The sequence below is a fragment of the Oryzias latipes genome, chromosome 8 (genome assembly GCF_002234675.1).
Source record: "Oryzias latipes chromosome 8, ASM223467v1".
Lineage (NCBI taxonomy): Eukaryota > Metazoa > Chordata > Actinopteri > Beloniformes > Adrianichthyidae > Oryzias > Oryzias latipes.
Genome location: NC_019866.2, coordinates 16,778,321 through 16,793,006, shown reverse-complemented (window position 1 = coordinate 16,793,006; position 14,686 = coordinate 16,778,321). Strand labels below are relative to the sequence as shown.

The 14,686-nt window shown below is 43.4% G+C and overlaps 1 protein-coding gene across 4 annotated transcripts in view; it reads left to right on the top strand.

Moving 5' to 3' along the window:
• The first annotated feature begins 1,588 nt into the window (after positions 1-1,588).
• Positions 1,589-14,686, top strand: part of emp2 (epithelial membrane protein 2) — a 50,603-nt gene continuing 37,505 nt past the window's right edge. For all 4 annotated transcript variants that reach the window (XM_004084627.4, XM_023957686.1, XM_020700052.2 and 1 more), the window contains exon 1: positions 1,589-1,712. The gene's annotated coding sequence lies outside the window, so the exon portion shown is untranslated. The remainder of the gene's footprint in view (positions 1,713-14,686) is intronic.

The following is a 14,686-nucleotide window of genomic DNA, read 5'->3' as shown; positions in this document are numbered from 1 at the left end:
GGTTCTATCTCTCTCTCTGACCGAGTCTGAAAGGTCCCGCTGTCCCGCCTTAACCCAGAGGGAAAAAAAAAAATAGGGGACCTGATTTATAATTATTGTATAGATTAAAATATAAAAAATATGTCTTAAGATTCAGGAGAAGGGTTTAGGATTACAGATATGTGCCAACAACAACATTTTGCTTTGCATGCATTTAAACTCCGTGCGAGCAATGCCGCAATGTGCATCTTGGATATATTATAGTATATTATATTATAGTATAGGGTAACATCAGCCTTTATTTTGTCTGGACACGATTGACAACACAAATTCACATGATTGCATGGTTTCTCAGGACTGCTCGAAGTGGCACTTCCGCCTTCATAAGCGCCTCAAAGTTACTCCTCTGCTCAGAGACTCGGTTCTCCCAGAAGACACGGTCCTCCTGGGCCTGGCAGCTCACTCAGAACAGTGGGATGGACTGAGGTCTGAAGCGTCCTCCGGAGAACCCTACGTAACGTTACAAAGCACCCTTCCCTGCCCGCAAAAACACGAAAAATCTGGCTGAACTGAACAGAGACATGCGGGGCTCGTGCAGAGCATGTAGCCACACCAAGTGAGCACTGACGTCATCCCCCCGCCTCCCTCCTGGAAATGCTGACTGGTATTGAATTTTGCTACACTTTTTGCATGGGTGAATGTGAAAACGCAAATGCAATCCCCTCTTTGCATTTTCGCTTTAATTATGTCACAGAATGAGCAATGTTTAAGTAGAAAATAAATAGCATTTTAAAGGAGTGACATTTAAATTTTATTTTTGAGTGATTTGATGCAGTTACATTTTGAAAATTAAAAAGCATTTCTGTTAATCCATTTTAATAGTCAAATTAGACATTTATAAATGAAGTTTGGTACACATTTACTAGAGAAATTTTTGAAAATTAAATGTCAAACACCATTTTCATTATCATTTTAATTAAGTGACAGAATAAGCAGTGTTAAAGAAGAAAAAGAAAAAGTGGTTTGGTGGATTGCTTTTTCATTATAATTTTGAGTCAAAAAATGCAGCTTCATTTTGAAAATGAAAAAGCATTTCTGGTATTGACTTTTATTTTTAATTATGCTACAGAAAAACTTCCATAGGAAATGTTACCGGCAGGTGATCTTTTTAAAACAGCATTTTGTAGGGCTCTCCGAATCTACAATTCCAAAATCTTGTTTGAACTATTTTAGTGAAAAAAAGTGTTTAAATGTATTTTTTTTTTAAATAAACCATCAATATTTTCATCTTAGGAACTCAGTGACTTTAAAACTATTCACAAATAGCCAGTGTAAAATGCTCGTATTGATTAGATTTTTCTTGTGAAATCAGTGACGTCGTATTTCCAAATCATGAAAGAAAAAAGTATAAAGCATTGTGCCAAATTCAAATTTAAAATCCAGGGCACTAGATAGTCCAGCACCGTATAGTTTTTTACTAGTTTGGAATTCGGACATAGCCTATGAGATTTTGGCTTCTTTGAGGTTTGGAGGTATACTTCCGGTTTGGAACGAGAGAGAGAGAGAGAGAGAGAGAGAGGAGAGAGAGAGGGGGGGGGGGGGGGGGTCAGGCTGTCCAGTGATATGCTCCAAAGCCACACCCACCCGCCGTTCCTCCCTCTGTGCTCTGCGCTTTGCCTTTTTTCCACATCCATACATCCACGCAGTTCTGCTCCTTTTTTCTCGCCAAGTCGGTACGTAGTTTTTCTTTTGTCTAAAGTGCTTTTTTGAACTTTCCACGTCGTATGTTTGTAGAAGAAACAAGAAGACTCCGTTGCGGTCGTTTAGCCGTTGATTCCAAGTCCAACTCCAACAAGCCTAGCAATTCGGAGAGAAGGGGATGAAATTTTGAAATAATTTCCAAAATAACATTCATTTTTTTTGAGAGAGTTGTGCAAATAGATACAATTTATGTATGTATGAAAAGTAATGCTTGTATCCTGGTACTCTTGATTTCTTAAATCTTTCTTAAATCAAGGTAAATTGCAAGTTTTTTTTCATTAAACCGAAGTTTTATTAAGGTTGTCTGTATCAAATTATCTTATTTAGTTTATTACTTATGCTTTGTGAGAGGTATTTGTGATTTGTAACTGGAAAGAAACACGAGCTTTGACGTGGTTTTAGTGTTAGGTGCTCTTAAGAGTTGTTTACGAGAAGAAAAACTTGCGAGTTGGACATCAGGCGAAGATGTAGGCAAGCTATTATTCTTTTTCTCTTTTTATTTCCCCAAACATATGGTGCAGCGTGGTAGCCATTACTCAATGTCATAAGGCAAGACATGCTTATAAAAGCATGAAGGAATACCTCTGTTAGAGGGAAGCCTCTTAACAAAGCAGGAAAATATTTATGTGTGCATTTAAACGGTTCCAGGTTAGCTCTTTCGCGGTAAAATAGTAAAATACTCAGGATGCCTGTAAATGCATCATCGTACATTGCATCGAAAATAAAATGAAAAGAAATAAAATTACATTAAAAAAGTAAGAGAAGCAGGAGATGTCAGAATTTACTAGTTTAGATTATTTCACTGTGTCCCCTGCTGCTATAAACCCCCTCCCACGGGTTACAGACGGAGCAGCGGCTTTTTCCTGCCACAGTGCGGGGCAGCTGCTGCTCTTCATTCATCATTGGGAGAGTCTTTGAATGATTTCATGGAGATCTGAGCTGCTCATTGATGTTTTTGTACAGTTTTTTGAAATACATAAACCTGATCTTTTTACGGAAGCTCCGTAAACACCGGAAAGGGATACAACAGGTTCTGAAGATGAATGGATGGGGTGCAATCACTTCCAGAGCCACGGGTGCATAAAATCATGAAGGGCATGCAGACTGCTTCTCCAAACATTTGTGAATCTCATTCTCAGGAACTCTGTGAACTCTAGCCAGGTATTGTGATAAGATATCCAGCTTTTCATGCTTTTCTGTCTTTACGGTCAACTGTCAGTAAAAGTGAAAAACAAAGTGAAAGTGAGTATGAACTAGAGTGGTAGAACACATTGACTGACAGAGGAGGGTCTGTGGATGTTGAGGTGTGTTGTGCATAGAGGTGGCCAAGTTCATGCAGTTGATCACTACAGAGCTCAAAACCTTATGTAGGTTTCAGATTAGCTGAAGAAGCAGATTTTCTGTATAGAAATTCTGTTTGCATTCACATATCAATAAAGTGCACCAGAGCCCACTTTGTTTAACTAAGACCCTTGTTTTGAACTGGACCACAGTTCATCTGTTTGATCAGTACCAGTTCACATAAGATTTAACACTTGCCAAATGTTGCGAACTGTTCGAGGTAAGGTACCATAGTGGGAATCAAACCTGCTAGTTTGAATGTTCCCTTCGTTTCAGTGAAAGGAATGTTGAATGGTTCAGCATACCAAGAGGTTTTGGACAATTTCATGCTCTCCAACTTAGGAGGAACAGTGGGGGGATGGGCCCCTTCCTGTTCAAAAATAACTAAACAACACTGCAATGCAACGAATGACCATGGAGACATGAATAAGCTTGGTGTGGAAGAACTTGATTAGCTAAACTTGACCTCAATGAGCCAGATTCTGTTCAATATCTAAAGTGTGTCTGAAGGAAAGATCAAAGAATCCTTTAGGGTTCTAAGGGAGGAAAAACATATTAAACCCTTTGATGTGTGAATCAGATGTTACTTATGTTCATATGGTAACATATGAACAAATATGTTCACATATGAAGGCAAATATACTTTAAGCATAACAACCATTTTAAGCTATGATGCACTACCCACATAATTACCCATAATTACATTTAATTTTTGTGTAAGCATTCTGGTTATACACTACTATAGTGGGTTTGACCTAAGAATAGCCAAATGCTGAAGATAAAGCAAGTGAAATGAGAAATAACCATGAAGGTGTAAACCGAACAGTTAAATATAAAAAAAAAAAAACAGACTAGAATAAAACAGACCTGTATTAACTATATGTGTATGTATACCTTTTAAAGACCATTAAAACTCATCACTTGACATGACATTGACAATTCTTTTTAATCTCTTGTGTGTGAGTGAGGTTTTCTAAGAGGCTAACTTTTGACAATTGGGTTGTATTTTATTGCCTTTTTGTAAATTAACTCTCCGTGGAAATAGACTGCTCAATCTTTAAGTTTTGTGTGTTTATCCCTGCAAGTTGCTGTCTATAATGATTTGCATTAATATTTTTAGGGTCCGTTCATAATATTAAGAGACATCTAGTGACAGAAGATACAATTTGCAGCCAAAAATTGTATATCATGGTGCCTCCAATGAAAACTATCGACAACGTATTCCTTGTTTCTTTTGGATTACTGTATAAATTTGTAAATGAAAGAAAAGGGGTAAAGATAATATTGCATTTGAACGTTTAAAGTGGCCATTTGCAAAACATTTAGCAGCTTAACGTGTCTGATCAAGTAATAGTGGTTAAAGGAGCCAATAAACTACTGTAATTCCTTTAGCTTTTCTTGATTTTCCATGGCTAGACACGAGAGTTAAAGATAAAACAGAGACCACGGCAGAGGGTGGAGAGGGGGACAGTGAAAGAGAGCTTGATTCAGAGGCCCAGTTAAGTCTACTGCTTTGTGTTATATGAAAGAGTAACAAAAAGGACATTAAAAGTCAGCATTTTCCAGCCCACAAGAGAAGCAGTAGACATCCGTGCACACTCACACATCCACACACACGCTGCTCTCATAACCTAAACATCCTAGCCACCTATTATAACGCTGAGTGGAGAGGAGGAATGACAGCTTCTGGATGGGTGTTAGTGCATGATAGGGACAGGAGGCTCCAGTCGTCTGTCTTCATGTTGCTTCGTGTTCGGCTACACAAAAATAATAATTGTGTTTCCAAAAATTGAAAGGTCATGTGAAGCCAAATGTGAGATGTGTACAGTAACATGACTTGCATTATGCAGCATCACTTCTTTTTACAAGCTTGTGCTTTTTTTTTCCATCAATCGACATTCTGTAGTCTCTTTATGTGCAGAGTTGATCTAATAAATCCAAAGCTTATGATCACATCCCCCTTGGAAACGTGGGTTCAAGCGGCCACTTTTACTCAAAAGTCTTTGTAAACGTGCGTAAACGCGCATTTCAGGCTTCCGCATTTAAAAGTCTTGTGTTTACATGCAGCAATGAAGTTTTGGGTCTTTGCATCAGGGATTCAAATTTGGTAGTGATGTATTGATGATGTACTGACATGATGGTAATCCATATCCACCGTTGCAAGGAAACTAACAATAAGCGGAACTGTTTCTGTTTCGTACCAAAAACGCAAGATTTCCTCCTCTTCAACATATTGCACCAAGCCTCTTCCAAGCGTAGGTGGCAGACATGCACTAGTAAACTGTAGAGAAATAAAAAGAAGCCCCTGCCTTCTTGTCCAATGTGAACACCACAGGCTAAACATCTGTTTAAGAACATGTGTTCTTGAATGCGTTTAGCACGATGCAGAATTCCGGCGTACGTAGCTTAAAGCGGCTAAAAGACGTTTTGAGCAGAGAAAGATTCATTTTCATTTTGTACTGATGTTTTTTATTTTTATTTATTTGTTTTTAGTAAATACACCTGATCCAGGTGACCAGTAATTACTGAAGCAGGGCTACCTAGGTTAGCTCAAAATAAATAGGGTTCAAGAGCTCTGGGTCTCTCTTCATGTTTCTCAGTAAAATCATATCTTATGAACACAAACACATGACACATGAATGTAATGCAAATTGACCAGCAGAGGGTCTTGTGTGTGTGTGTAGAGCGAAACACGAGATGTGAAACATTAATGTTATTCATTCCATCATTTCAAAGCAAATGAATTCAGCATGCAAATGGTTTAGTTGTACGTATTTCCTGGTTGTCACTACGTTTTGTTTAGATTCTCACAGTTAGCTCTGTTTTTTTTAATCCTTTTTTTTTTTAAGTTTACATGAAAATATTTTAGAAAGTCTTTATTTTTTTGCTACTATAAGTTTTTACTGCCTTCATTTTCTATTTTCATGCTTCAAGGTGAAATGACGACCATTTGACCTTTATGTCACTTGAGATTCTGCATTTGAGTGAATATTGGCAATGTTTAAACTTGCTTTTGACTGAATTGTAAATTTTTTTCTTTGTCTTTCTTGCACATTCCTCCAACTGGGCCATGTCTCTTATCCCTCCATGTTTCTGCATTTTTTCCCTGAAAGCCAATAGTTTGCTGCCTCCAGAGTTCATCAGATTAAACCGAAATTACACTAGAGGTGGTGTGCAGCCACTGAAATAATACAAATAGCTGGTTATTTGTTTTTTGTGTTTTTTGACATGCCTGTTTCTTGCTTTCCCTATATGGCCTAAATTATTTAAGATTTAATCTTTGAGTAATTGATGCAAAGAAACAACGTTACTAGAATAAATTTCAAATTATTGCTCGTGTCTCACTATTTAAAAGGAAAACTTTGACTTGTGCAGTTTATAGAGTGACTCCAGGGCTCCAGACTAACTTTTTTCACTAGGAGCACAGTGGCCCCTAACTGAAAATTTTAGGGGCGCAACCAGAAAATTTAGGGGCGCATACCGTAAATCAACATTCTAACCAAATCTACTAATTTCCACTGTATTACTAATAAGTGCTTTAATAATAGATGCAGAAATTACAATGTGCTGTTTCAAATTCAGTGTCACATTTTATTCTGCACTTTTGAAGATGCAACAAAACAAAAGCATCGCTGTCATGACAGTACAAATTTATCTTTGTGACACCAAATAGGTGCAGCCAAGATGCACAATAAGCGTGTTTGAGATCACCCAGGTGAAATCAACGCTGCGCAGATCACCTGGTGTGTGACATATATTTTTGTTTTTGCTCCAACATCAACTGTCAATCGAGAAAGGGGTGGGAGCAAGGGGCAAACCTACCCGGACACAGCTGGAAACTGAACTGACTGAAAGCTGCTCTACAGACTACAAAACAATGCATTATGGGACATGTGTCCTGATGGTTTTTGTAGTGGAGTGATTAATTAAAATAATTTAAAATACCAATTCATTAAAAAAAAGGCTACATACATCACAAAACATTAAAATAATCATAAAATATATAATAACACAGATCATACTAAGGGGGAGAAGAATATTAAAACTAAATTGAATGTTAAGGACAATTCCAATTTCCTGTCCTCCTTCAGTCTTGCTGCAGATTCGCTTTCATCTCACAGCCCCCCACCCCCCCCGGTCTCCCCAACGATCCAGGCGAGCCGCTGGTTCATCTCAAACATGTCTATCGTTGCATTTTCCCCACGTATTTTCAGTGTGTCTAAAACTAATGTTGTTTTTGCTCGCACGTGTTTAAAGTTCAAGCCCCGTTAGCTGTCACGCATGTAGGTGTGGGACATTTATTCTCCTCAGCTGACCCGACTCCCGCGGGAGCGGTGTGCTGCCGTAACAACCGCGCATGACCGTTTTATTGCGCCGCCGTAACCGTAACCAAAACCTAAACCTTCCTCCGGTTCTGTGCGGCCCAGAGAAAAGTTCAGCACGGACTGCATGTATGTAGAAAATTACGCGCGAATAAATGCGTTCTAAAGGAAAGTAAGGAACTCCTTAATGTGGTCCGGGGAGGGGGCTGTCAGGTTTCCTGCTTTCAAACCCTGTCATTGTCACGCCCCCCAAGTGTCATATACTCCACTGTGATTGGTTGGTCAGCTTCGCGCACGACAATGAAAAAGTGTCTTTCATACAAACTGGCGGGCTGCAGTAACATTAAACCTTCATATTAAGGCGGGGACCGCAAAATATCATCTTGGGGGCCGCAAATAGCCTGCGGGCCGCGAGTTTGAGACCCCTGCTGTACACTCTGGCCCTGGTACACCAGCCGCAGGTGGGAAGAACGAATCAATAGTTCGCTTGCTCATAGCTCAGACGCACATATCAGTTTGTGATGATATTTGTCTCTCCGTTTCCTTCCCACAGATGTTTACGCGCACTCGATTATCTCTAGGCCCCTCCCCCTACACGCATTTTAGCCACTCACAGTGGCTTTCCCTATTCTTCTCACACGCAGTGGCCGCCTCGCACACAGGCATCACGCGAGAGTGTACGTGCTCGCGTTTCATGAGTATGTGCGCGAGTGTGTGTGTCTGCCTGCGTCCGTGTGCGCTCGCGTCTCATTAATTATTTCATTGATCATTGACGTGCCCCTTCCACGTTTAATGTATAAAAAATACGAAGGGTGGGGGAAGCAAATTTACTGGTCGCGCATGGGCGACTGGATGTAAAATTCAGTCGCACACTCTCAAATTTTGGTCGCAAAATGCGACCAATTGCTCGCAGTCTGGAGCCCTGGACTCCCAAATGTGTCTTCAGAGTATCTCCTCAGCTTTACTTTGTGGTCTCTTGCACATTTTACTAAATAAGTAAAATGAAACATAGTAGATCATTCATCTCCTATCTGGTTGTAAGACTGTGTATATGACTGTAGACACATTTTCTTTCCCTTCCCCTTTTAAAAAAAAAGGTGTTGCTAACAGCCAGTTGGAGATCTTTGATAGAGATGCAATCACCTGTCTCACACCTGTGAGCCGCGACGCAAGTCTCGTTAGCTGCGACTCATGAGACTTGAGTTGTGACTTATAGGCGTGAGCTGTGACCCGGGAGCTGGCTCATCAAGGGGCGGTCCAAAATGGCGGCTTGAGCAGACGCTCCTTTTCATCCAGCTGCGCTAAAATTTGTATTACTTTGGAAAACCATTCATTTAAACGCTAAATAATCTGTTTTGCTGAGCCTGAACACCTTGAATACTTACCAGAATAAAAATGGCTTCTGAAAACAGAAAAAGAAGCTCAAAGCCAGACAATAATAGTTCGGCTAATGCTAATTCCACAACTGCTAGCGGCAGCGACTCAGGCAATGCAGATTATGACTGCATTTAATTACCCGACGAACAAGATATGATTGGAGCACGTCAGACCTAAACGGGCAACCCAGGCAGAGAGAAAAGCACTGACCACGTCAGCGGATTTAGTGGAGGACATAGGAACTACCTCAGGCCATCCACCATGGTTAACAAATGAGTGTAATCCTGTGAGGGAGGCAGTAGACCAACCAAATCCACGTGAACATGGTAGAAACGCTTGGCTGGGATCGGGAAGGTTTTTAGGGGGGCTTTAGTGTGCCGGTGAACTGTGGCAAGCTGAAATGCAATGCAAGACGCGGCCTATCCCTTAACGTCCTTACACAACCCAAGCCACACAAAATGGCACTTACCAGCTTCACTGATGCGCGGACACCTGGGTGCGAGAGGGAATGAACAAAATCAAAAATGCCGCGACGCCATCCCGCAGCTGCACATGGGACAGTGGGAAAAGTGATCATGTCTATTAGGGGTGTAAGAAAAAATCGATTCTGCAATATATCGCAATACGTCATTTGGCAATACTTGTATCGATTCATATGCTGCCAGATCGATATTTATTTAATTATTTCTGAGCGGCCTTCAGCGTCTGACTCTTGTTGTCCACTTCACCCTCCGACCGCTAGTTGGCAGCAAGGGCACGGAGCCTCTTTGAGCAGATCTACTCTGCACAAGACAATAGGAAGACTGCAGCCAGAGCAGAGGCAGCTTGTTCTGTTGTTATGAGACATGAACTATTTAGTTTTTACTTGGAATGGATACCAAACAGAAACTCTGAGCCATGTTGCTGCCAGTAAGATATGAAAACGTGGATTGCTGTGCTTTTTAGCGGCTCATATAAATAAGATGGACAATGAAGCAAGGCAGCAGCTAATAGGCTAATGTGCTTAGCATCTGCTAACATACTAGCAAAGCGGGCTAAAGTTCTGCAGAACCTCAAAGCAATAGATTCTAGTTTAGGGACCTTATGGATCAGAGGGATGTGTACAATGCTCTGAAAAAGGCAGACATTGTGGTGATCAGCATTACCAGTTTACTTCCGTGTGTGAGAAGGGTGGCTGCAAAGGTGCAACAGAGCAGATATGTAAACAAAGCCCCTTTTTTTGTCACATTAAAGCAACTTTCCTTCGTTCTGTCATGCTGCCTCATCATCACACTTTGTTTCTGGAAAGAATCAGTGTGTGTCCCCCACCCTTTATTTTTAAAGCACCATTCAGGCTCCTGAACTGTTTAAAAGCACTAGAAAAGCTACATTAATGCTAAAAATAAACAGCATTTTATTTCCCCAATAGAAACTTATTGGTTAAGGCTCATTCATTCTTTGTTTTTTCTTACACTGAAAAAAATATATACATTTTTTAAATCAGACAATGTTGACTGTTCCCTTTCTATATTTTAACTTACCAAAATAAAAGCACTATGAATTTGCTTTGGTAAACAAAACTTATATATGAGATACAATTGCAGTGCTTAATATTGTGATCATTAAACGGAATTTGACCATTTTATTACAGTGGAAGACATTAAAGTTCAGGTTGAGTTTTTTCAAAGTCATATTTAAAAAAACAGAAAGAAAACATGTTTTGGTAAAATATCGGGATACGTATCGTATCGCAGGGCGCGTATCGGGATACACACCCCTAATGTCTATTAGTCTGCGGTTCCCATGTCAAACAAACTATGTGTACACTAGAGCTGTGACAGTGTCGAATTTTTCATCACCGCAGAGATGAACCACCAGGGGGCGCGGTGTCGCGGTTAACCTCATATAACCTCATAATAGGGTGAGGGGGTGGGGGGCTTAGCCTGCGATGAGCCTGGGGGGGGGGTTTACTAGGCAGTGGCCCCCCTCCTATGGTTGCCGTATGGAGTGGGCCCCCCTTCTTTCGGTTTTATTTGCACCTTAGACATGTAGGGCCCTTGGTAGGGGGGGTGCTTGGACATCACTGCCAGCAAGCAGCGGATGTCCTCCTAGCACCCTACCCGCCAATTTTAACCACACTTTAGACATTTAGGGTCCCTTGGTGGGGAGGGTGAGGGGACGTCACTGTGAGTAATCAGGAGATGTCCCCTCAGTGCCCTACCCGCCAATTTTAACTGCACCCCCCTTAGCACACACACCCCTCCCCCCTCAATATATACATTCCAACATAAACACACACACATGCACACACACACCCTCTCAAACACACATACACGCACACACATTTTGCAAGGAAGGTGGGACCTAGGACCATCTGTCCCCTGCCTCTTCCCTGGTGGGGGGTACGGGCCCCTTTGCAACGGCGGCCGTGTCCCCGGGGTGCCGGCTTCCTGGGCCCGGCGGTGCTCTCTACGCGCGGCGGGGGGGTTCACATTACATCTGAGCCGGGACTGTTCGTGTTCCTGGGGGGTGGGTTCTGGTCCTTGCTCCTGAGCGCTGGGCCCCGCCAAATTTCCAACTGTGGCCGAGCCTGGTCGGGCCATATTTACAACACCCCTTGTGGGCCCTCTTTTTTCCCCGGGGTTCCCCCCTCTTGGGCGGGGGCCGCGGGCCCCTGCCTCGCTCCTCCCTGGACCAACCGTGGGCCGGGCGGATGGCTGCCTGGAGTGCGGAGCGGGTCTCCCTTGGGGGGTCCTGGCTCGTACCTGGGGTTGGGGCGGGGGGATGCCCAGAACTCCTGGGTGGTGGTGGGGTGCTCGTCTGGGGCTGTGGGCGTCTTTCTCCGGTGGGGCCCTGCGTTGGGTTCTCCCGGCGCGGCGGGGGGGCTGCTCTCCTGGTTGGGCTGGGGCGGCGCTCTCTCTCCCTCCGTGCCTCCCTGCTCTCTGTCTCTGGGGGCCTTGCAGCGGTCCTGCTGGCCCTGGCCTGGGTGGCGGGCTTGGTCGCCCGGGCGGCGGTTGTTCCCTGCCGGTTCCCGTGTGGCGTTGGGGGGATTCCGGCTGCCGCTGCTGCTGCGGTGGGGGTCTTGGGATGGGGATGGCTGGGCACTCTCCCTCCTTCTTTCCACGTTCCACCATCCATTTTAGGAGAACATAAACACTCACCTGAGCACAGGTGTTAGCTCACCTTTGCACATAACAGTTTGCATGACTGAATGACTGAAATATTTCACACTAGTTGGTTTTAAGGCATAAGTATGCGTGTGAACACTATCTGTTTTGTATACATGTCGACAGGTGGACATTTTTTGCAGCTAGCAGGTGTGTTTATAACATTTGAATGTGTGTGTGGACAGGCTCCGCCCTTATTGTACTACATTTGAACCTTACCATAATGATTAACAACCAGTAAACTTGTTGCTTTATGCTGCTTCATGGTCTTATCCCCCTTCCCCTCCTATTATCACCCCCTACCCCCCCTCTCTCTATCGTCCCTCTCTCTTCTTCCCCTCTTTCCTTTTCCGTCCGGTCCAACACCAAAGATTTTCAGACATGATTGAAATTAATAAAGTTTGGCCTCAATTACAAAAGGGGTTTATCCAGACATACCTTTGGTTTGTCTGAAGATTAATAACCCCTCTTGTTAAAGTAAAATCTGTCCAACACAAGAAGCCCTCAGCTCTCATCTGTCTGCCCAGCTGTTGGACAGGACAAGTTAAAAAAAAAAAAAAAAAAAAACCGCAGCGCCCCCCCCCCCCACCCCCCCCCCCCCAAAAAAAAAAAACACAAAATCCCCCGGCGGCAAAAAATAGTTCCCAGACAAAACATGTAGTGATAATCATGGAAATCTAACAGTGCGCGCTCATGTTTGGTGTTACGGAGTGAAGGAGGACAGTAATAACCCCCCCCCCAACACAAAATCCTCCGGTGGGCGGCCGGGGTCGCGCACTTAAGAACGCACGCAGCTTGTAATGGAAATGAATACAATGGAAATTAACAATTAGAAAGCAGTAAATTTGTGGTATTTCCTTGCGAGACGGAAACTTCTGTTGTAGATTAAGGATGTGTGCTTCTGAAATCGCGCGCCTGTTTGTGTAACTGTAAAGGGAGCCGCGTGCCACGTGCAGCGCAGAGTCAGACAGTGAGAGCGCGCGCGTGGTGGGAGATAAGGAGACAACAGTCTGAAAGAAAGAAGGAAAGTCTGAACACAGGACTAGCAGAAAAAGGAAATTATCAGCAAAGATGAATGCGTTTAATATGTTTATTATAGTTCCAAACACGCACCATATGCAAAAAGTAAAAAAAAAAAGTGCGTAAAAAAAGTGCGGTGATGCGGTTATCGTCACAGCCCTAGTGTACACAATAAATCTGCACCGATAATGGGAACAGAAACTGAGACAATGACAAATTCTTAACTGAACTTGCGTCCATGAAGACAAACAGATGTCCTTCTGGTCCCAAAAGTCCCAATAGTAGATCTGTTAGTCGCATGTAGCGGCGAGCCACCGGTGGATGTCTCCGAGCCGGTGGGGGAACCAAACTCTTCTGGGAGCCATAGTCCACCAAGAAGCGATGTCCGGAGCGAGAGTCCATCACAAACGGAAGTTCTCCATGTTCGCCAGCACTCAGAGCTGCTACTGAGTGCCGGCTGCTGGGTTTCCCGAACTTGAAAACGCACATGGTGGATCACAGCGCTTTGCCTTCTTTCCGAACCTCTGATGGAAACAGCACAGGGATCTACCGCAGCGCGAGCCCACGCCGACTGCAGACACAGACACCAGGTCGTACTCCGTCATTTGAAACATGTGACACATGCGTCACATGCGTCACAGCATGTGACATTACATCAGACGTCACATACTGCATGGTGAAACGCCTGGTAGCCAGCAGAACTTGGTCAGGTTCTTCAGCCAGTCCTCTGTAATCTCCAGCCGCCAGGTAAGGAGAGTTGGCCAAAGCCACGCGCACTGCGGCAAAACAAATTTCGTAAAAAGAAAACCGCCTTCATCTGAGCTGAGCAGCGAGAACATGCTGTCCATTAAATCCACAAGCGAACTGTCTCCCAGGCCTGACATTCTGAGGATCTTCTCTACTCTCTCTGAAGCAGACAGGCTGTATCTAGGTAGGTGAAGCTCCTTCATAGCCGCATAATTAACCTGCGGGGGCCGGCTGCGCAGATGAAAAAGGGCCTCAACATGCTAGAACTAGGATGCAAGATCGCTCTACCAGAACTCGGGCAGCTTCACGGCGGCGGCAGCTAGCATGGCCGGGTCCCCGCGCGTGAGAGATGGCGAAGTCATTGATGATGATGTTGAAACTTGCGCGTCTGCTGGTTCTGACAAAATTCACGATTGGGGTCACCAATGTGGCAATGATGAGGAGACACGTCTTGACTTCTGCACGTGAAGCTTTTATTCACTCATATGCCAACACAAGATAAGGCGGGCAAATCATCCTATATATAAACACAGTATCAGACCACGCCCATAGCAACTGCAAAGCCTGTTGGGTAACACCTCACAATGATCAAAAAAAGGGAAGCAAAGAAGCAATACGAAGTTAAGACTTTTTCTTATCGTGAATAATTGTCTTCCACTTCTCACCCTGTACCATTTTTGCCACGGATGTTACTTATGCTTCAGGTCTAATTACCGGTTTTATGATGGAGGAAATTGGGCTGTCATGAATCACAACCCATGGAGTCAGGTAAGCCACCGAAAGTAGGTCGGAGCTATTTGCAGCGCTTGCCGTCTCTGTTATTTGGAGCGGTTGTAGCTCAGTAGTTTATCATTCATTGCGCTTTTAGCATATGGTCTTTACACTGGACTGTCACTATCTGATACTTGCGCATGTACCTATAGTTGGAAGAGGCTTGGTGCAAAATGTTGAAACGGTGCAAATCTTGCACATCTTCTTCCAGTCTTTTTCTTT